Raw genomic sequence first — 24,023 nt, forward strand, 5'->3', positions numbered from 1 at the left:
ATCCCCATACTTTATCATCTCCCCGACTGCCTAAAGTAGCAATTGACTGTTTCAATTGTCTCCCTACCAGGATATCAAATTCCCATTGCCTCTTCCCAAAATCGGGAGTGTCATTCATGAAAAATAACATTAAGCAGACAATTAAGTTACCATACCAGAAGGTTCCTTTCTTTTCTCCCTTAATCTTTCCTAGGTTTATTAACAGTTCATCTAACAGCCAACCGCATAGATCCAATTTCTCATTTTCCTTCATCATTTTGTATGCTGCGAAAATGTAGGAACTGGAAATAGAGTTCAGTCAATTTGACTGAGTTACCTTATATCCGATGATCATGCTACCAAATCTGATGTCTGTGTCATTAATAGTGCTTATTCTCATAGATCTCCTGTCAGATGTCGCGTCGGTGATTTTATTCACGTAATCATTCAAAACCTTCTTGTCTGGATGTTTCCCAACCTATGGTAAACCAATGATTTCCCTGATGGCTTCCTTGGTGATCTTGTAAGGTCTATCCAACCAGATAAACTCCCCATGTACTCTTCTCAAAACATACCTAATTATCTCATCTTCGAATTCCAAGATGTCCAGAATGCCGGTAAACCCTAAGTCTTCAATGTGCTTGTATGTCGGTTCGATCTTTCCAGATTCTCCCATCAGATCGCTCATGTACATGCCCTTTATTTCAAATGTTCCCAAGTCCTCAATGTGACAATGTATGTATGCCCTAACATCTTCAACATAGACAACTCCCTCCGGAACACGGGAAAATGCTCCAACTAAATCTTCCAGGGTAGCCACATATGGATACCACTTGAAAATTGGCCTGGGGCGGTTCTTGACCTCTACTATAGTTGGATTTTCAACAAAGATAGGAATAGATGATGATCTCGCTTCATGTTTAAAGATAAATACCTGTTGATCACTTCTGGTGAAAAGCCTTAACAAATTCTTCCAGTCACCGGTGAAATCGCTCAAGAAGAAATCTGATTGCTCTGAAATGCCTTTGATCACTCTTAGTCACTCTTAATCACTCTGAAATTGCTTTGAATGCAAGGTGATCAATAATGAAGTGAATTCGACCTTTTAACATCCAAGAAAAACCCTAATCTTTCATTGACATTAATGATTGTCGGTGAAAGATACCGGATCTTGAATAGAACATATCCATGCCGGATAAGAATCTCCAATGTCTGGAACATCTTCCAGAACCTCTTCCCGGGACATATGCAACATATTCATGAATTTTTCCTACCCCTAAGGCATTTGCCTCAGTTACCGGATGAGCTACCTGTCGGTGTAGGACCGACCTCCTCTGCTGGATAAGTAACCAGTGCATTTCCATCTGATGATTGTTCTTCAATATTCCTAACCCATCTTTGAGTATGATCTTGCCAGATTTCACTAACCTTCTCTTTCCCTTTCTCATTTGATCCTCCATTACCAACCGGTGGATTTCTGCTTTTACAGAATTTAGCAATATGCCCAACCTCATTACATGCATAACATGTAACATTTTTCCTTTGAATTGCTTTGCTAAAACCACTAAAATTGTTTGACCTGCATTGATTAGCCATATGTCCAAAATTTCCTCATGCATAGCATTTACATTCATTCTGCAATCTTCTATCTTATGACCATACTTATTGCATTTAGAACATTTACCAGGAGAAGAATCAGGGTTATGATTTGCTCTGTTTCTTTATTGTCAAGCCATGTGACCAAATCTATTGCAAACAAAACATCTACCATTAAATTTATAAGAATTAAATTGCCTTACCTATGCCTTATGGTTTTGATCTTCATTAGCAATACCAAAACTCTGTCCTTTCTCAAATCCAAGTCCACTGGAATCTCCAATCTGCCTTTGTCTCTTCAACAACTCATCTAGCCGTGTTGAGCTAATCTTGAATTTTTCTTTATACTCACTTGCAGTAGTTAGATCTTCTCTTAGAATTATTATTTGTCTCTGAAGCTCTTGTTCATTCCTCTGGAATTGTACTAAATTAGTTCTCAAAATATCATTCTCATGAACCAACCTACCACATTCTTCAAATTTGTTCTTCAAAGATACAACAAGATTTTCTTCCTTTTTCTTTCGGTCCTCAATCTCCTTAGATATTCTCATAGTTATAGCTTGCATTTCATTTCTCATAACCATGTTCTCCTGACTCAATTTCTGACATTGTTCCTTAAGTGCATCTTTCTCTTCATCATCCTGACTTTGCAAAAGTTCCTTCCTCCTAGCTTGAACAAATGATAGCCTCTCTTGTAGGACAAGAATGAATTCCTTAGCAGAATTCAATTCATCTCATAGCTTTAAGTTCTTCAACCTTTTAGCATCATAATCTTCAAGTGCCATCTCAAGTTGTTTCTCCAAACCCATGTCCATGGATTCCGGATTCAGGATCTTCCTCAAGCTGTTAAACTTCCACTGAGGCACAAGACTCTAATACCAATTGTTGGAATCCAATAACACTGAGAGGGGGGGGGGGGGGGGGGGTGAATCAGTGTTATACCAGATGAATTAATTTTAGCCTTATTAAAACATGCATACACCAACCGATATACCGGTACATACAAAATTGAAAGAAGTAAAACAACCAATAAGCCAATCACATAAATGAGAATCATAACACACAAAATTATACATGGAAAACCTCAAAGAGGAAAAACCATGGTGGGATTTGTGACTCACAATATCAATCCACTGGCCAAATGAAGAGATATTACAAAAGATAAGGGGCCTGCAATTGCAGGAAGGCTTACAGCCTAGAGCACACTGCTCAATCACAAATGGATCCTCACTGACTACATATAAATCCAAACTACAATTCAGAGAAGTGTTGAATTGATAAGATAGCATCTTCTATGCTAGAATATAGTTCCGGTTTAAGCTCTATTTGTTTCGGTTTGAAACCCTAAACCCTTTACCGGAATACCCCTTACATATATATCCTCACATACATAATCTCTATGATATATTTCATATTATATCACATTCACATATCCATCACCATATCTATATCAAAATGATCTAATCCAACTAACCTATATATCCTATACAACTTATCATGCCTTATGTCGAATTACACAGATAATTAAAATATCAAATTACATGTCGGCTAGATAACATAAATGCATGAATATAAAAAAATAATTGTCGATGCCGGATCCAAGAGATGTTGGCCTCTAATACCGATAACCATACTCTAAACCATGTCGGCCTGCATTGCCGGTAACCAAAGAAATCCTTTTGTCCTGTCGGTGCCGGTGTCAGTGTAGTGTCTATGAAGTGCCTGCCTATACATAACTGAACCAAAACATGAAGCCAGAACAAAATACCATGTTTCCATCAATGACAACATAGTGAAACTAACCAATTGAGTGTCAATTGCCAACAGAGTACAACTGGCAAAACCAGAGTAACTGAGACAAGCATAAACCGGTTGATACTTATCTTTTCATACAATCTAATACTTCATTTCCATTTCACCCTAGTGCATGAACAGGTAATCTATCATCAAAGATATATAAACAACTAGATCAACATGATTTACCTTCAGACACAAATCACTTAAACCATCACATGAATAACACTACACATGACACACAAATTTTTCACGTGGAAACCCAACTGGGAAAAACCATAGTGGGGATGAATATCCACAAGCTATTTTTGAACTCTTTAGAAGTCTGCTCTGTTAGGAGCCTTGTCCAGTTAAAGACTGATACAATAGGTTTTGTTAGGAACCGATCCTGTTAGGGATCACCCGGTTAAGGGATGGCTAGAATACCCGGTTAAGAGTTAAACCCTATTAAAGGTTACCTTGTTAGAGGATTTCAAGAACTCAATGGTTTTGAGTCACCCTGTTAAAGGATTTACAGTAAGCCGGTTAAAGCTACCCTGTTAAGGGATTTCCCAACTGTTGAAGTGGTTAGATATCAACAGGTATTACAATGATCTGGTAACAACACTCAATGCCAATGCAGATCCGCTTTAGCTCCTCTTCACCTTCTGCACTTACACTCTGCAGGTATCACTTCTCTCCTCTGGTCTGGCAAGAATCACGTATCCCTTCACTTGGATACACACACACAACTTTTGCCAACAACCTCAGAAAGAAACACAACATCGACCTTATAGGAAACAGATAGGTCAGTAGCATAAACCCTAAACCCTAAACCTGTTAGGTTAAGCAATTCAAACGGTTCAATCCTGACCATTGAGCACATTGCATTAAATGCAACAGTCTTGAACCAATCTCAAGACGTTCTCCATCGTTCATTTTCTACCACTTTCATGGCAGCTGATAATCCATCATGCGTTTTCACCGTTTATAGACTTCGCACATTCTCGAGGTAGATAGGAACAATCTCCTTCATGCAAGATCCTTCACACGTACAAGGTTGACGTGGCAACACGATCTGTTCTTTGTTACAATGCTAACTCATCACACAAAGTCACCGGTTGAGTCACACAGGCTTGAATCACTTCAACTAGAAACCCTAAAGTTGAGACTACCAACCGGTAGTCATACAAAGCTTCCATGTACCAGTTCCCATAACCACATGCCGGTTCATCTTGATCAAACACACCGCTTCACTTGGGCACATATACCGGTTCTCTCTTCTTCAGCATATTGACATCAATGACAACATACAATGTCATCATGTCCTCATACCGGTTCACATAATGCCAACAATCTCCCCCTTTGGCATTGATGGCAATATACAAAGATATCTCTCTGCTTCACATCTTCTCCCCCAATTTCTGTAGATATCTTCTCTGCTTCACTTCTTCTCCCCCTTTGACAACAATGCCAAAGTGGAGGCACAAGCTTCCCTATTCCATTATGTTTCTCCCCCTGAGGAGTAGCATCCTTAAACACATCAATCCAAAAACAATTTGACTATGCAATACCTAACTGATGTGGAGCATATACCTTTAGTTCACCTCCTGAAGGGGCAGGACCCCTAATTCACCTCTTAAGTACATAAATGTAGCCTTTGGGAGAGGCTTGGTGAATATGTCTGCTAACTGCTCCTTACTGGAAACATGTTCCAGTGCAATCTCTTTGTTCTAAACCTTTTCCCTCAAGAAATGATACTTAAGCTCAAATTGCTTGGTTCTAGAATGTAAAACCGGATTCTTGGAGATGTTAATTGCACTAGTATTGTCACAAAATATACTTACCGATTCAGATACAGGAACTTTGAAGCCAATTAATACATGCTTCATCCAAATTGTCTGAGTGCAGTTCATGAAAGCTGCAACATACTCTGCTTCCATTGTAGATTGAGAGATACAACTCTGCTTCTTACTCATCCATGAGACTAGTCTACCACCGAGAAAGAATGCACCACTGGTTGTGCTCTTCCGATCGTCCACATTACCTGCCCAATCAGAATCTGTGAATACTTTCAAGTTGAAATCCTTGCTATATGAATGCCACAATCCATAATCAATAGTTCCCTTCAGATACCTAAGAATCCGCTTGACTGTAACCAAGTGGGATTCTCTTGGACTTTTCCAGAACCTTGCAGTAATGCCAACTGCATGTGCAATATCTGGTCTGCTATGCACTACATAATGCAACTTACCAATCATTGATCGGTATTCCTTCTCATTAACCAATGTTGAGTCATCCTCTTTGGATAGTTTACAATCGGTCACCATCGGTGTACCAACCGGTTTGCTATCTTCCATGCCAAATGTCTTCAACACCTCTTTGACATACTTGGACTGAGTGATAAAGATTCCATCTTTCATTTGTTGAATCTGCAGTCCAATGAAGAACTTAATCTCCCCTATGAGTGACATCTCAAACTCTTTCTTCATCTCATCTGCAAACTCATGACTCATCTTGTCATCTCCACCAAAGATAATGTCATCAACAAATACCTCATAGATCAGGATCTGATCTCCTTCAGATTTCAAGTAGATATTGCTATCTTCGCTTGTTCTCTCAAATCCAATCTTCACAAGATGGGAGTGCAGGCGTTCATACAATGCTCTAGGTGCCTGCTTTAGACCATATAAGGCTTTATGTAGCCTACACACCATGTCATTGTCTTCAGATAGGGAAAACCCATCTGGTTGCTCTATATACACCTCCTCTTCAAGTACACCATTTAGGAATGTAGATTTTACATCCATTTAATATACTTTGAATCCTTTAAAAGCTGCATATGCAAGAAGCATACGAACTCCTTCCAATCTAGCTACATGAGAAAAGGTTTCTCCATAGTCTTCTCCTTCTTCTTGGGCATATCCTTTACACACCAGTCTAGCTTTGTTTCTAATCACTATGCCATCCTCATTCAGCTTATTTCTGACAACCCATTTGGTACCAATGGCATTTTTATGCTCTGGTTTGGGTACCAAAGACCATGTACCATTTCTCTCTATCTGGTCAAGTTCCTCTTCCATTGCCTTTATCCAATATTCATCTTTATGTGCCTCTTTGAATGATTTAGGCTCAAATTCAGAGATCAAACATGAGTTTTCTCTGACCTTTCTTCTTGTAAGGATTCTTACATCCTTATCTCCTATGATCTGCTTAGGATCATGATTCAACTTGACATACCGAGGAATGGTCTTAACAGATTCCTCTTGCTTTTCTTCTTCATCCTCATCTCCATCAGTATCAGCATCTACATCTACCGGTGTAGGAACACTGTTACTTGTACTTGGTTGACTAACAACCAGTTCCCAGAAGGTTACAACCGGTTCATTTACCGCTTGCTCACTGCCAGTTTCCTTAGTTTTCTCAAAGGTTTCATCAACTCTCACATTGATGCTTTCCATAATTATTTGAGTCCTATTATTGAAACACTTGAGAGCTTTGCTCTTGGTGGAATACCCTAGGAATATTCCCTCATCACATTTCGCATCAAATTTGCTCTGGTGTTCTCTCCTCTTGATGTAACATTTGCTACCAAACACTCTAAAGTAGCTAACCACAAGTGTCTTACCGGTCCAATACTCATAAGGAGTTTTATCCTTACCTTTCTTGATGAGTACCCGATTCATTGTGTAGACTGCAGTGCTCACCGCTTCTCTCCAAAAGGTGTGAGCAACCTTTCCTTGAATCAACATTGTTCTTGCTGCTTCAACTATAGTCCAGTTATTCCTCTCTGCTAGGCCATTCTGCTATGGAGTTCGGGGGGCAGACAGTTGCCTCTTGATGCCATGTTCTTCACAGTACTTGTTGAATTCGTCAGAAGTGATTCCCCTCCTTGATCAATTCTAAGGCACTTGATCCTTTTAGCGCTTTCCTTCTCCACTAATGCTTTGAAAGCTTTGAACTTTCCAAAGGCTTCAAACTTGTCTTTCAAGAATGTGACCCACATCATTCTTGAGCAATCATCTGTAAGAATCATAAAATACCTATCTCCCTACACACTCCTAGTTTTCATATGACCACACAAATCAGTATGCACAAGATCAAGTAAATTGTCAGCAGTGAAAGGTTTACATTTAAAGGTTGAGGAAAACATTTTCCCCAGTTGACACTCTCTGCACAAGGTATTTTCTGGTTTGCTTAGTACCAGCAACCCTCTAACTGCCTTGATCTTACTAGCCTTCACAATGTTATCAAAGTTTACATGGCAGAGTCTCCTATGCCATATCCAACTATCATCAAATTTAGCCATAAGACATGTACTTATATTTGCATTCAGCTGAAATAGGTTACCTTTGGTTTGCATGTCGGTGGCCACCAATTCACCATTCTTTCCTTTGATTCTACACACTCCATTCTTGAATTCCAAAGTGAGACCACTATCATTCAGCTGGGCAACACTCAGAAGCTTGTGCCTGAGACCATCAACCCAATACACATTGTCAGCACTACTCTTTCCATTCAAAGAGATGGACCCTTTGCCTTTGACCATACATGGTGCATCATTACCAAATCGAACCACACCACCATCATACTCTTCCAAGGATAGAAACTTGCTCCGGTCACCAGTCATATGGTGAGAACAACCACTGTCAATAATCCACTCATTGGAATTATCAAAGCGGGAGACAAGAGCCTTCTTGTCTGACACATCTTCCTTGATAGCAACAAACACAATATCTTCATTTTCTTCATCTTCTGATTCCTCATCTGTGACACCTTCATCAACTGCCACAAAACAATTTCTTCAGTTTCCTCCTTTGAATTTATTGAACCTTTCCGGTTTGTCCTTGTTGTCACCATTAGGATAGTTTACAACAATATGTCCTATCTGGTTACAAGAAAAGCATTTCAAAGGGAGCTTACCTCTGTATTTCTGGTTCCTTTAGGAAGTTTCCTGGCAAGAAGAGCTTCAAATGCCATCAGAATCTCCTCATCATCCATTTCTCTGCTCTGTCTTGGTTCACCACTGGTGCTTGCTTCTTTTCCTTTTTTGGATGGTACAATAGAAGCTTTAAAAGTTGATTCAGTCTTTTGAACACTGCCATGAAAACTATTTAGCTCATAGGTTGTCAGCTTTCCAATGATGGAGTCTAGGGATACCTTAGTCTTGTCTATTGATCTCAACTCCTGAATAGCAGCAACCCTTATTGCGTAGACCGGTAATAAGGATCTCATAACTTTGCTTACCACAGTGGAATCTTCCATTTTACCACCTGCACTCTTGATATCTCCGACAACAGTTTTGATTCTTATTCCATATTGTTGAATGGTCTCACCTTCAACCATCTGCATGTCTTCAAACTTCCCTCTAGGGCTTTCTTCCTTAGCTTGTTTTATATGCTCATCACCGCCATAGATATTTTTTCAAGAGTATCCCATACTTCTTTGGGAGTTACTTTATCTTGGACATCAATAAACTCAATGTTAGATAAAATACTAATTAGGGCTTCCGTGACTTGCCCATTCTCCTGCATCTCTCTTTTGGTCCTTGGTGAGAGTACCCATAGGGCAAATAAAAGCATTCTCAACATAGCTCCAGTGTTGAGCACCCATGCTTCTGATGTATATCTTCATTATATCTTTCCATATACTGAAATTATCTCTATTGAACTTTGGACCTTCCCTCTTCATCATTAGACTGGGATCTTTTCCTCAAGCGGTTAAGCTTATAAGACAAAGGACCTGGAGGATGCTCTGATACCAATTGATAACTCAATGATAAATAGATAGTACCAAACCGGTACTGAGAGGGGGGGGGGTGAATCAGTACAGACAAAAACACAATCCTAAACCAGTTTGTCAGCAGACAGTGTGCTTTGGCAGACAAATAGTAACACCGGTCTTAAACAGAGTACAACCGACAAAACCCAGAATAACTGAGACAAGCATAAACCGGTTGACACTTATCTTTTCATACAATCTAATACTTCATTTCCATTTCACCCTAGTTCATGAACATGTAATCTATCATCAAAGATATATAAACAGCTAGATCAACATGATTTACCTTCAAACACAAATCACTTAAACCATCACATGAATAACACCACACATGACACACAGATTTTTCACGTGGAAACCCAACTAGGAAAAACCACAGTGGGAATGAATACCCACAAGCTATTTTTGAACTCTTTAGAAGTCCGCTCTGTTAGGAGCCTTGTCTGGTTAAAGACTGATACAATAGGTTCTGTTAGGAACCGATCCTGTTAGGGATCACCCGGTTAAGGGATGGCTAGAATACCCGGTTAAGGGTTAAACTCTGTTAAAGGTTACCTTGTTAGAGGATTTCAAGGACTAAATGGTTTTGAGTTACCCTGTTAAAGGATTTACAGTAAGCCAGTTAAAGCTACCCTGTTAAGGGATTTCCCAACTGTTGATGTGGTTAGAGATCAACAGGTATTACAATGATCTGGTAACAACACTCAATGCCAATGCAGATCCGCTTTAGCTCCTCTTCACCTTCTGCACTTACACTCTGCAGGTATCACTTCTCTCCTCTGGTCTGGCAAGAATCATGTATCCCTTCACTTGGATACACACACACAACTTTTGCCAACAACCTCAGAAAGAAACACAACATCGACCTTATAGGAAATAGATAGGTCGGTAGCATAAACCCTAAACCCTAAACCTGTTAGGTTAAGCAATTCAAATGGTTCAATCCTGACCATTGAGCACATTGCATTAAATGCAATAGTCTTGAACCAATATCAAGACGTTCTCCATCATTCGTTTTCCACCACTTTCATGGCGACTGATAACCCATCACGCGTTTTCACCATTTACAGACTTTGCACATTCCCGAGGTAGATAGGAACAATCTCCTTCATGCAAGATCCTTCACGCGCACAAGGTTGACGTGGCAACATGATCTGTTCTTTGTTACAATGCTAACTCATCACACAAAGTCACCGGTTGAGTCACACAGGCTTGAAGCACTTCAACCGAAAACCCTGAAGTTGAGACTACCAACAGGTAGTCATACAAAGCTTCCTTGTACTGGTTCCCATAACCACATGCCGGTTCATCTTGATCAAACACACCGCTTCACTTGGGCACATATACCGGTTCACAATGTTATACCGGTTCTCTCTTCTTCAGCATTTTGACATCAATGACAACATACAATGTCATCATGTCCTCATACCGGTTCACATAATGCCAACATATTTTTCTATTTCAAGAAGGATATTTTAGGAGTTGGTCTGGTGCAATGGGCATTTGATAGGCTTGTGGGAATGTAGATTAGGGAGTATCTCTACAGCTCCAGTGATTCCAAAGCCCGAAACAAGAATCTATGGCGATATTTCAAGAACTTTCAGGAGGAAATGCATGAGAGGGAGAGAATTCCTAAAGATGTTGTGGAGAAATATGTTGACACCATATGTTTCATAGTTGACCCGATCAGTGCGTGATAGAAGTTGCAGAGCCCCAAACTTCATGGATTTTACCAATCGTCTATGAAGTTGATGAACAAATTTTGGAACTGTATGCACAACATTTGTTGAGCCAACTAGTGGACTCTAATGAAGAAAGGTTCATAACCTATAAGGAGAAGATATTAAAGCTTCATCAACAATTTAAGAGCCAATCATTCAAAATAAGGTTCAAAAAGAGATTAAAGCTTTTGTAGAAAGCATAGGAATATCAAAAGAGGTTGTCCAGAAAGCTAGAAAAGAAAATATTACCTCTGAAGAGAAATCAATAAAAGTGAAGAAGGAACTGGTAGCAATTCCAAAGCCAAAAGCCAGAACCAGAAGTACTGCTCCTATTTCTCAACTTCCCAAGCCAAAATCACTAGTTAAGCCATCCGGTGGAGTGCAGAAGAAGAAATCAACCAAAATTGTGATGATTGATGAAGAAAGAACTGAATCAGATGAGGTAGTAAGAGTAGTAAAGGAAAAAGCTCCAAAGACCACCAAAGTCACTAAGGAGAAGCCATCCGATAGAACAAGATCCAACAAGAAGCCAAAATCTGAGCTTGATGAGGCATTGAAGTCAGGAAAACTTTAAGGTAATTACGCTATTGTGCCTCCTATTATATTAGAACATATTGTTAATTCAACAATCAAAGATGGTGATTTGAAACCACTATCTAAGTGGTATAAATTTTTTGATGAAAGTGGGAAAAGGTCATTAGAAGAAGTTGTAGTTGAATACATGAATGTTTACAGTAAAGCCTTGATAGAGTTATTATCAACAATTTCAAAGAGTTTGTATGAAATTTTGGATGCTACAAGGTTAACAACAAATGAAGAAGATGAGAAACTAAAGGAATATATATTAGTCATTTTGTGTTCACTCATTTCCAAGGAAGAGATAGATAGATTACTTCGGTTAGCCAAGGCTAACAATATGATCATGTAAGAACAACAATATATTAAGCAGTTTTTTTTAAACAAATGTTGATAAAAAATTTATAGGGGTTTAGCTTGGTTGAGATGATTTGAAACTTCTCTTTGTATTCATTTGCAACTTCAAGATCAACCTTAAGAACAAGGAACTTATTTTCAAGATCTTCTCCATGATCTCTAGCATCTTGTAGATCACTTATCAATTGTCCATTCTAATTCTCAAGTCTGCAACATTCATCAACTTTGTCTTTCAGTCACTAAGCAATCTTTTCTTCGTTCTTCTTCCTTTCTTCAATCTCTTTTGTCAATCTCATCATAATGGCCTCCATCTCATTCTTTTGGACTATATTAGCTCTAGAAATTTTCTCACATTCTTTTGTCTTCTCTTTCAGGGCTTCTTCATCGATGCTTTGATTTTCTTTTTCCTTCAACTTGTCAACAAGCTCCTTTCTTTTATCCCTTGATTTGTTCAACTAATCTTTCAATATTTCAATGTATTCCTCAACATCCTTGAGATTTTCTTTGACTTGCTGGATCTCAGCTTGTGCATGATCAAGATCCTCAAGAGAAACAACCGGTTTCTTTCTAAGACTACTAGAATCCATGGATTTACCTTCTCAGATCTTCCTCAAGCTGTTAGGCTTCCTCTGAGGAACTAGGCTCTAATACCACTTGTTACAAGTGTGGTTATCGTTGCATCAAAAGATCAACTTGTTAATGCCTAATACAACCACTAGACTTATAGAATCCACAAGAGGTGGTTAAGCCATGTCACAAACCCAAGCGCTACGTTGCAAAACACAAGGAGACCAAGGGTGCACACCTTGCAACAATCCCCCTAGCGCAAGCGAGGGGTTTGAACCTGTGACCAAGCTCTGATACCACTTGTTACAAGTGCAGTTGTCGTTGCACCAAAAGATCGACTTGTTAATGCCTGATACAACCACTAGACTTATAGAATCCACATGAGGTAGTTAAGCCATGTCACAAACCCAAGCACTATGCTGGACAACACAAGGAGACCAAGGGTGCACACCTTGCAATAGTTAGAAGATTTGTTTGTTGCTACATTTTGTTTGGTATCTGTGTTTCAAGGTAATTTCTCTGGTTTAGCTGACTTAATTTATTCTCTTGCTTGTGGTGTATCCTTGGGCATCTCCACTCGCTTTAAAGGTTGCATCATTTTGTATTTGGTTACTACTTTTACATGTGGGGATCCACTGAGTTAATTCATTTGGAATATATATTTTTGGGCCAACTAGTAATGTGCTACATGGCTTATCTACATGTTACCTTATTGCTGAATTTGGAGGATGTGTACTAGAATGTGAATTATTTGACAACTTAGAAAGGTGTAATATGATGTTTTTAGGTCCTCCCTATCTCCTAGATTTGACCACCTTCGACACAATTATATTTTGGTGGCTGACTTGATAGGACTTAAGCTTGTTCCTTGCTCTGGCTGACCTTATATATATATATATATATATATAAGATCAAGTTGGCTAAGATGGTGTGGATAAGTGTGTGAGTCAATGAATGTGTTAATCTTATAAAATCTCACTTTATTAGTTAAAATTCAAATTTTAACTTAAAAATGAGTTTTTATCGCTTTAGTGCAAAATCAGTATCTGTCTAATTTTACACTAAGTTTGTTAGTTTGGTGTAAAGTTGGGGTTTAAACCCGATATTACACTTTGGTTTTTAAAAGTTTTGTGTAAGTCCTACTTACACCTCTTTGGGGTCTAATGGTGTAAATCGGACTTACAAGTCCAAATTACACCATTATTAAGCATGATTTGCATTTAATGTTTTGCTAGGTGTTTGATTTTATTTGAGTTTCTTCCTCCTTTATGATTTATTTGGAGTCGTTTATTTTCATTGTTGATTGGATTATTTGGAAAAGTGCTTAGTTCTTTCTACTCAGGCTAAAGAATATTACCTTTGGTGTGGTTTCTTCCCTTATTCTTTCACGTTTTTTACTTTCATTATCTTCCTTGTTTCTATGTCTTTTTAGCAGTATGTGTTGGGATAATAATCCTGATATACACCCAATATCTCATTGGGTGTATATCAATGTTATTGCTCCACCATGATAATCCATTATGCGCCTATCTTGTTGTGTTGTTTAAAGCCCTTATTTTGGTGTGAGTCGGGTTTTAAAACCCGACACACACCAAATCCCTATCTTTGATGTGTGTCAAGTTTTCACCCAGCTCACATCATTGTATTTCTTTTTTGATATGCTTTTTCAAATGGTGCAAGGCAGGATCATGACCCCATCATGCATTGAAGATTGCTCCATGGTGCATATCAGGATCATCGTCCCAACTTGCACCCTTTCCTTTGCATTTTTTGTTTAGTGTTTCCCACCGATGTTAGTCGAAGTTGTATCTCCAACTCACACCATATTACCTTCCAAGTGTGAGTCAGGGATACAAACTTGACCAAAACTCCTTTTTTGTTGTCTACTTTCTTTATGAAGTATAACATAGATGCATATCGAGGGTATAAACCCGATATGCACCTATATTATATTTGATCTTTTCCAAGCTCATATTGGGGGTATAAGCTCGACATGCACTCCTTTTGGGTTATTGATCTTCCATTAAGTGAAAATAAGACTCATAAGTCCAATATGCACTTCTTAGTGTTTTTAACCAATATTAGGTGCTAATCGAACTTATAAGTCTGATTTACACTAAATACACACACTTGCAAATTGATAATACAAAATCAATTTGCATGCAATCAAAAGCTTTTGTTCTACCAAATGGGGTTTTTGAAATCCACATAAGAAGGCTAATTGGCTCAAATATGGTGATTGTCTTTTCAAACATTGCAGTGCAATTATTCTCAAATGACAAAGCCATCACCTAGCAAAAGAGAAATCAAGTTCAAAAAGTAAGAGCTTCATCCAGTTTTTCCTCCTTCTGTATCATCCAACATTGACAATATAAGAGATACAAAAATAGGACACGTTGATCTTGATGAATTCTTGAAAAGAGTTAGAGAGTCACCAATGTCCTATATAATGGAGCTTACTATCAACAGTGGAATTCATCTGGTTGTGGCCTTTCCTATGTTGGCATAGAACCATGAGTTTGTGTTAGCCTTAGATAACCAATATGATCCAGTGTGCATGTCAGTGAAAGATGCAAAGGAAAAGAAGAATCTCATCAGACTTGATGATCTCTTTAACACTATTTTCAAGTGTTCACACATAGATCAATATGCCAACATTGATATGCAATCGGCAGTGACCTAGTATGATAATAATTCAGACAAATGCAGAAGGAATATCAATGAGAATTGGTTGAAGACTCCAAGGTTTATAATTGCAAGGTGGCCTTGGACAATTCCTCAAAGTGACTTCATCGAGGAGGTCAATGATCTGATTACTCTTCTTAGTATAATAAAAGGGCTCCCAGTTTCTAACACTTATCACAAATGGGTGTATCTAACATTCACATCATTAGGCAAAATAAGAAGAAAATCTACTGGGGTAAGCAAATTGTTGATGCTTTGCGTGAGAAGTTGACCAAAGTACCCACCACCTTGAAGTTTTACATGACTTAATATCTTGTATATGCACCTACCTCAATGAGGCATTTTCCAGGTTTATTTACCATAGGAGACAAGACTTGGATTCTTGTTTATCAATATTTCACACAGTTAACTCTCAAGGAGAGTTTGCATCATTTTAGGAGAGTCAATGATGCTTTCTTCACCAAGTACATGTGTATGTTTGATAAGGATCTTCAAAAGAGGAGAGTGTTAGATGAGGCCTGGAATGTTGTGAATCAATATGGTTGTATATTTTTACAATTCCCAACATTCACATATCTCAAAATTGGATGCTTCGATGGTGAGCCTTTCATGCTTCCTAGGTATCCATCAGGAAATATCATTCTCATGGAGATGGCTCATCTGATGATATCAATGCATGAGCGTTAATCTGGAGCTCACAAGACTAGTCTTAAGTTTTCTGTTACCATTGGGAGATATTATATCAATTCTATTTACAAGGCCCAAGCCATGGAGGAGGAAATGAGGGGAGAAACAATGAAATTCTTGAAGGCTAGAAAGCATTTTGACTACAAGGGCATGAAAAGTAAAATAAAAAAAGTTACACTCATGTTCATCGGATTGAGGATGTGTGGATTGATTGTAGAACTAAAGAGGATATCAGGGGGCTTGAATACTGTCGCCTGACAATATAAAAAATTAAAAATTTAGATCTTGCTGATATCCTTGAGGATCTTGAGGATGATGGAGACATCCTATATCCTATGTATGAAAAGAACAAAGTTGTTGATTCTCCTTCGCCCTTGATTTAATGGTCTCAGAAGGAAAATACTTCAATAAGGGCCAAGTTCCAAAACATCCTTGCTAATACCAATGTTTGGTTAACCCAACAAGGTATTCAATTGAAACCTTTCCAGGTCAGATATGACAATGACACTGCAGGACTTGTGGGAAAGACTTTAGAATTGAGAACAAAGAATAGACAAGACACAATAGCTTCGTAGGCACCAAGGTTCAAATTTATAGTAGGGAGAGTCAAGGGGAATCATCTACCCAAGAGACTCAAGCTGATGAAGAAGATGAAGGAGCAGTGGAAGATGCTCAAGCATCTTTTGCATATCTTATGACAATGTTCAATGAATAAAAGTTCAAGAAGGACAAACTGAAGAAATAGGTGGATCAACTTACTAATGTCTTGATCAAGATAACAAAATCATCGGAGTTAATTGAACTATTCACCTCATCAATGGATGAATAGATCATTAAGAAAGTTGAACAGGTCAATTCTCGTGGGAGAATGGTTGGTAAGTGGATGGATAGATTATTGAGTCAAGGGACTCATCTCTTATGTTCAAGCGATTACCCTAATGAACAATCTTGAGGAGGCAAAGACTGAGATAGATAAAACTTTGGATCTATTCTGAAATAAATTAGAGACATATGAGAAGGACTTTGACTCTTGGTTGAAGTAAGAAGATTTCCAACTAGATTTTCTGGTTGACAATTGAGTACTTCCTTCAAGAGATATGTATATTGAACAAAGGGAGGTACTAGAACATCAAATGGACATCTCAGAGACACTTATAAAAGATATGAGAAAATATCAAGAGGAATTTAATGACAAGGGAAATGACATCATTTAGAAGATACCAACACTTCCTTACACCTTCCTCGATGAGAATCAAAAGCCTCTTCACGAAGATGCCATTATCAAAGAATCTAGTTTTCTTGTTGGTGAAGAAGTTGATAAACAAGTGTTCTCATTATCTTCAATTGGCAAGTTAATAGATATCCAAGTTAATCTAGATGATTTAGCCTCTCTTTTGAAAAAGAAAAAGAAATGTTACATGAGCCTTGGAGATCCCATCACTTAGGTCAAAGTCATCACAAGCCATACCAAGGGACCTAATATGGAACAAATGAAGGTAGTTCTACAAAATTTCAAGGATTTCATGAAGAAAGACCAAAATGAAGTGTCTGGCGACACTTAGTATTGTTTCCATATTTTAGAAGTTATAGGTGCATTTTTGTAATAAGACTTTGACACCTCAGGTAACATTTTGTATCTAATTTATTACACCTAGAGTATTCGCGAGTTCCAAGTCAAATATGACTCTTCTTTGATTTAGTCATAGTTTTTACTAGGTTATCTCATTGCACCTCACCTATCTATATGAGGTTGCTTATTGTAATTTTTATCTTTAATCTATATGCAACAAAAATCTTCTGAAGTGAAGAGAAAAAGTGAAACTTTGTGTTCCTATTGTTATTTTACAAACTTGATCAAATAAGAAGAAATCTTTGGCATTCAGACTTTGTGTTGGATTCATCATGTTTATAGTGAGAGAATTCTTACTAAAATCTTGTTTTGATTAAGTAAAGGTGTTGTGGAAAGATATTGTTAAAGAGTAGAATAAGTGTTGATTTGTGAACTTTGTGTCATATTTCAACTCTTGTTAAATAGGATTTATGATTAGCAAAGAGAAGCATTTTGAAGACTTTGAGCTTCATTTTGTTATTTTGAGAAAAGTTAAGTCAATTGTAAGATATCATTGTGAAGACTTTGTGCTTTGTTTTGTCATCTTGGTAGAAGATAATAATAACTTGAAGACTTTGAACTTCATATTGTTATTCCAAGAAAAAAATATCAAAAGTTGTAATAGGGAATCAAGATAAAGACTTTGTGCTTTGCTTTGATTTTCTTAGTTAATACCGTGGGTTATAGAAGAGGCTATTCGAAGAAAGGTTAATAGGATAATAGTATTTTTTGAGACTTTGAGCTCAAACACCATTTTCTCATCCCAGAGAAGCAACAAGAGACTTTGAGCCTTTATTTTTAAGTTTGAAATTGTAAAGAAATCATTACTGCTCCGTATTGCAAATTATTTCCTGAAAAAAGACGAGAGAATAAAATCTATTCTAGAGAGAGAATAGGATGATGTATCATCCATGTTTAGATTAGAAATTGGAGTGTGAATTGTGTTCTAGATTAAGAGAGTAGTAAAAAAAGGGGGAGCCTTCCCTTATAAATTAGGAGAGATTTAATCTCGCATACTGTGGTTGAAATCACACTTTTGTAAATCTCAACAGTTTGCAAAATTTTCATCCAACACATAGCATTTGCGGAATCAGTATGTAAATTTTAGGTAGAAGAAGTATGTGGTGATTGTTTTGAATTTGGTTTCTTGAGAAAGATATTCAAGGGTAGCTTCATGCTTGGAGATTGTTGCAGGCAATATTAGAAAAGACATCTTCATATCGATTAATATATTCTTGTACTTTGCTTAGAGATAGTGAGTCTCCCTAGCAAGTCGTGTTTCTTGCTCTGAGGTAGTGTGTCTCAACCTGCAGGTCTTTGTATCTTTCCCTAGGGTAGTGTACCTTAGCTTGCAAGTCCTTTAGGGTTCAGTGAACCTAAAATAATATTGTAATCTTATTCATATATTGTGATTTGACTCTCAACGTAGTTTTTTCCTGTTTGGGTTTTCCATGTAAATTTAGTGTTCTCTTATGCATGGTGTTCATTTTTTTTATCTTTCATTGTTGCTAATAAGATTAAGGTTAAGTTGGTATTAATTTGTGGAATGAAGTGTTTGATCAAGACTGATTCACCCCCCTCCTAGTCCTGAGGTGTGTTTAACTATTGGTATCAGAGATGAGTTCTTCTAGAATAAGCTTATTAGTTGAGAAAGGTTTGGGATGACACAAGATGGATTTTACAAGATACCTAAGTTTGATGGCACACACTAATCCTTCTAGAATCTAAGGATGGAATCATATTTAAACTCTATGGGATTTGGAATCTAGAACTCTATTGTAGATGGTTATACTACTCCTTCTACTCCTCCAACTACTTCAGATGAGATCATAATGCATGAGAATAATGGAAAACAAGAAATGCAATCATAAGTGGTTTGGATGACTCAAAAATATTGAATGTGATGAACTACAAGTTTGCTAAAGGTGTCTGAGAGAAGCTTAATAGCATATATGAAGGAGATGAAAAAATAAAATAGGTCAAGTTGCAGAACCTCAATAGAAAATTTGAGAATCTAAGAATGTTAGAAGAGGAAAATATTGATAGCTATATACACAGAGTACTAGAAGTGGTAAATGGAATTAGAGGTATTAGCAGAAAATTGGATAAATATGAATCAGTGAAGAAGGTACTTAGAACTCTTCCCAAATCCTGTAGTTCTAAGGCGTATGCTATTGATGAAATTAGGGATCTGGACAAATATAGAATGGATAAACTCTAAGGTGTGATATATGCCTTTAAAATGAGAGAATTTGAATTAGATAACCCTAATAAAGAAGCTCCATTTGAATCTAGTAAGAAAGTAGAATATGATGTTGATCTTGACATTGCAAAAGAAAACTTTGTGAGAAGATTGAAGAAAGACACAAGAAAATACAATGGTAAGTTACCCTTCAAATGTTTTAATTGTGGAAGAATTGGTCATTATGCATCTAAATGTACTTTCAAGGAAGATAAAAATAGAAGAGTAGATGATAGAAATAAAAGAGGAGAAGATAGAAGATACAAGCATAAAAGAAGTTTTTATTCCAAAGAAAGTAGCTACTCATCTAAAGAAGAGGAATGTGATGATTCCAATGATGAACCATTGATTATATGTTTGTGAAAGTTGATAATATTGATGAATATATGGAGTTTGGTATTATATTTGGTGAAGAAAATAATGATAGATCATTAATTGTGTGGGCCGCTCTTCATGCAAAAGAAGAGCCAAATGCATGGGTGATTGATAGTGTGTGTTCTAATCACATGACTGGTGATAGAAGAAAGATCATTAATCTTGAAAAGTGGAATGGTGGATCAGTTAAGTTTGGTGGCAAAGAGGATTCTTAGATTTGTGGCAAGGGAACCATAACCATTGATGTAAAGAATAAGACAAAGGATGTTCTCTATGTTAAGGGATTAAAACATCAATTAAATGTGCAACAAAAGATACACGCTTGCATTTCATGAGAATGAATGTGAAATCAGGAAATGAAGCTCAAGAAGAATGATTGTAGAAGGTAAAAGGGCTGATGGAAATATCTATCATCTAATGGAAGCTAATGGAGAAAATTGTCTGATATCTCAGAGTAGTGAATGTTGTCTTTGGCATAAGTGGATGGGACAAATCAATTTTGATAACATGGTGAAGATTAGCTCTATAGAAGCAATAAGAGATATGCCCAAGACTATCAAGCCTACAAATACATTGTACAACGAATGTCAGATGGGAAAATAGACAAAGATAAGATTCAAGATCAAAGAGTGTTAACCATAAAACCATTGGAGCTAATACATATTGATCTATGTGGACCTACCAGGACAAGAGGACTAAAATTTATCTATCCTAGTTAGACCATATTTTACATTAATAGTTTTTTAAAATAAAAATATCTAATATATTTTTTTAAAAATAATGAAATATACTTTATGATGCCAATTTTTAGAGTTACTCATCTTTTCGGTTGGATGGATAAAACATGTTAAAATAATTTTTATAATATGTGGGGATTTGAGGGAAAGAAATTATAGCTTAGAGATGACTCCTAATTTAGTTATGGTTGACATTTGCATATTTTAGATGGTTACAAACCAAAGAAATTGTTGATTTTGTTTCTATTTTTTCAAAATATATCATTTTCATAGGCATAACATAACTTTCATGATTATGGACTACAAACCAACATAATCATATCTTTCTTTATCTTAAGTTGTTCTAGAACATATATATAAGCATAAAAATGATAATCTAATAGACATATAAAAAATATAGAAATATATTCTCTATTATAGTGAAGAAAAGGTTGTAGTAACTCATCTATCACTCAAATGACCAAGAGGAGGGCCCACTTTTCATAATGCTTGGTGATATTTTTCTAATTTTATGTTTATTTAGATCAAATCTATAATTTTTTGTTAATTAATTTCTTGTATTATATGTTTTGATGATAACTTTGAAATCATCAATAATATGCACGTGAATTGATAGATAAAAAGGAATTGATTTTTGGAGTGTGATTTATATTACACATTTCAAAAAACAATGTTAAGTTTTTTTTAAAATAGCATGATGTTCTATTCATATAATTGAATCTACTGTTCCTATAGCATATTGGCATGTTCATATAGATCTACTATTCTTGTAGTAGATCGTGTTATTTCTTGTAGAAAATTTAAATAAGTCATTACATAATATTTTAATTTTTATAGTCCCTTTGATAGGATTAATTGCATTTCATCAAGCTCATCTTTAGCAAATTGTCATTACACCAAGTTCACATATTTTACACCCCAAAATTGACACATGCTAAATTGAATAAAAAACTAAAATATCAAACTATTATTTAAGAATAAAATAAATCATACAGCCTTCAATTTTGTCCCGATGGTTCCCTTAGTTAACCCTCTCCTACTTTGCTTCACCTAATGTTATGTGTGCATGTGTCTAAGACTGAGACCTCAATTTGGATCCATCCTACAAAACCAAAGTTATCACCCAAAACTATCTAATATCCTATAATATGTTGAAAAGATTCACCTAGTTCACCCATGTGATATCTCAACATAATCTAACTTCCAAGTCAATAAGGTTGTCAACATGTCATGAGAAGGTAAAAATGTTTATTATTGGGCATCCCACTAAGCCAACTTTTCCTTCAATCTATCTAGCTTGGCCTTGTTCTCTACATCAATCACATCCATATCACTAATTACTATAACCTATTTAGTTGGGGATGTATCCATTTTCTATGTGAGTGAGGCATACTTTTCCCCTAAACCTTAATAGGCCTTCCAATTGGTTTAATATGATTTAACATGGTGTAACATGATCAACAACACATGGTTGTATATAATTTTATCCTTTAAGATTTCACTTGAGACCTCTCATCAAATACTCTATTTTCAAGAATACAAGGCCCACACCCTCAATAATTATCCCCATACAATATAATTATCATCATTCATATGTAGATAGTCTAAAAAAAAATAAAAACAAATAAACAAAAATATTACATTAGACCCAAATATTTGTCAGATCAAGGGTACCTTAGGCATTATCTCTTCCCATGTGTTGTGGCTCACTAGGACCATCTAATGAATAAAATGAGGGATCTCATCCATATAAAACCATGTGAGAAAAATAAAGAGATACTCTTTTGTCATTATCAATTGATAACTAGATAGGGGCATCCACCTTATAATCATCCATAGTGATTTGATCCATAATTGGTGGTGTTTCTCTCTCTCATATCTTAAATAAAGAATGTTGAAGAAACCTTTATAAAAAAAGAAAGGTGCGTGGTCTAATAAAACAAGAATTGACTTAGAGCCCTCTCAAACTAACACTTATCCATGACCATCAACTATTAGCTAGTAAACAATCTAGATTGCTTAATGCAATCTTGTTGGAACTTTTCTTCTACATCAAGGGCCAACTAACAATATGGTCTTCATTTGATGTTGGTAAAAACTAAACCATCACATGCTTATTATCATCCCTTGATGTATGAATCTCTCTCAATTGATCAATATTATTTTTATTGCACCAAAATACCAATGCGATTCTTATAGTTATTTTTATTTATGGGGGGTGAAGAAATACAAATGCTCATATTTCTAGGCTTGTAAAAGAGAGGCTACATGAATGTTGATTTTGGTCCCATCAACTTATGTATGTAAATTAGTATATATAGTTTCCAACATGCACAAAGCTTATAAAAATAATTGTTGGTGCTCCTTATCTTACAAAATATGTAATTCGATTCCATCAAATATTTTTACCATCTAGGAAGATGGAAATGGTAATAATAAAAAGTAGTCACTAGGAAGAATATTCTCACCTTATGGGACCCCATCCCAATAAAAAGTAATAATAAAATATTTTTACCATCTAGGAAGAATATTCTCACCTTATGAGACCCCATCCCAATAAAAACTATTTTGCCCTATTTACCATTGATAAAGATCCATGTTCTCCTATTTTGTAGTTTGATAGGAGATTAATTCATTTTTCCTTGATCACATAATGTGCCCTACATCCTCTAATATCACTGTGACCTCTCCCATGGGAAAATATAACATGTTGGTATTTGAATCCTACCTTTTAACAAGATCTATGAGAATACTTGTGTAATGATGCAATGTGACCCATCAACACCATATGCCACATCCTAGTTGTCTCCAAGAGAGCCCAGTTAACATCTATGAGTAGCAATGACCTCAAATTACCAACCTACACATTTTTTAGTCTCCCTAGACCTTGAGATTTGTCTACGCGCATCAAACACATAGATAAAATGATATAATTAGTCCACATATACTTGCAAAGGATTAAAAGTTATTGAAACTACAAAAATCATAGATATTGATTACTGGGGGGTCAAACTTGAGGATTAGATCAAACTTACAATTTGGTCTTATGCCTTGAGATCATCCTTTTAGGTTGACCCTATGACTAGTGGGTTAGATTCTAATAATAAAAAATAAAGATGGAAACAAGCCTATGTATATTTCATTATTATTTTTTTAAATTACTATTTAAAATGATGTCTACAAGTGAAAATGAAAGCAACATTTTTATTTCATAAATTATAAATCCTACAAATTCCAATATTACACCTTTAGAATCAATCCTATTGATGATGACACATTTTTTTGGTGGTAATAATTCCCTAACTCCATTTTGAGTATTTTCAATTATGTATTTATTA

This window comes from Cryptomeria japonica, chromosome 2 (genome assembly GCF_030272615.1).
Source record: "Cryptomeria japonica chromosome 2, Sugi_1.0, whole genome shotgun sequence".
NCBI classification, from domain to species: Eukaryota; Viridiplantae; Streptophyta; class Pinopsida; order Cupressales; family Cupressaceae; genus Cryptomeria; species Cryptomeria japonica.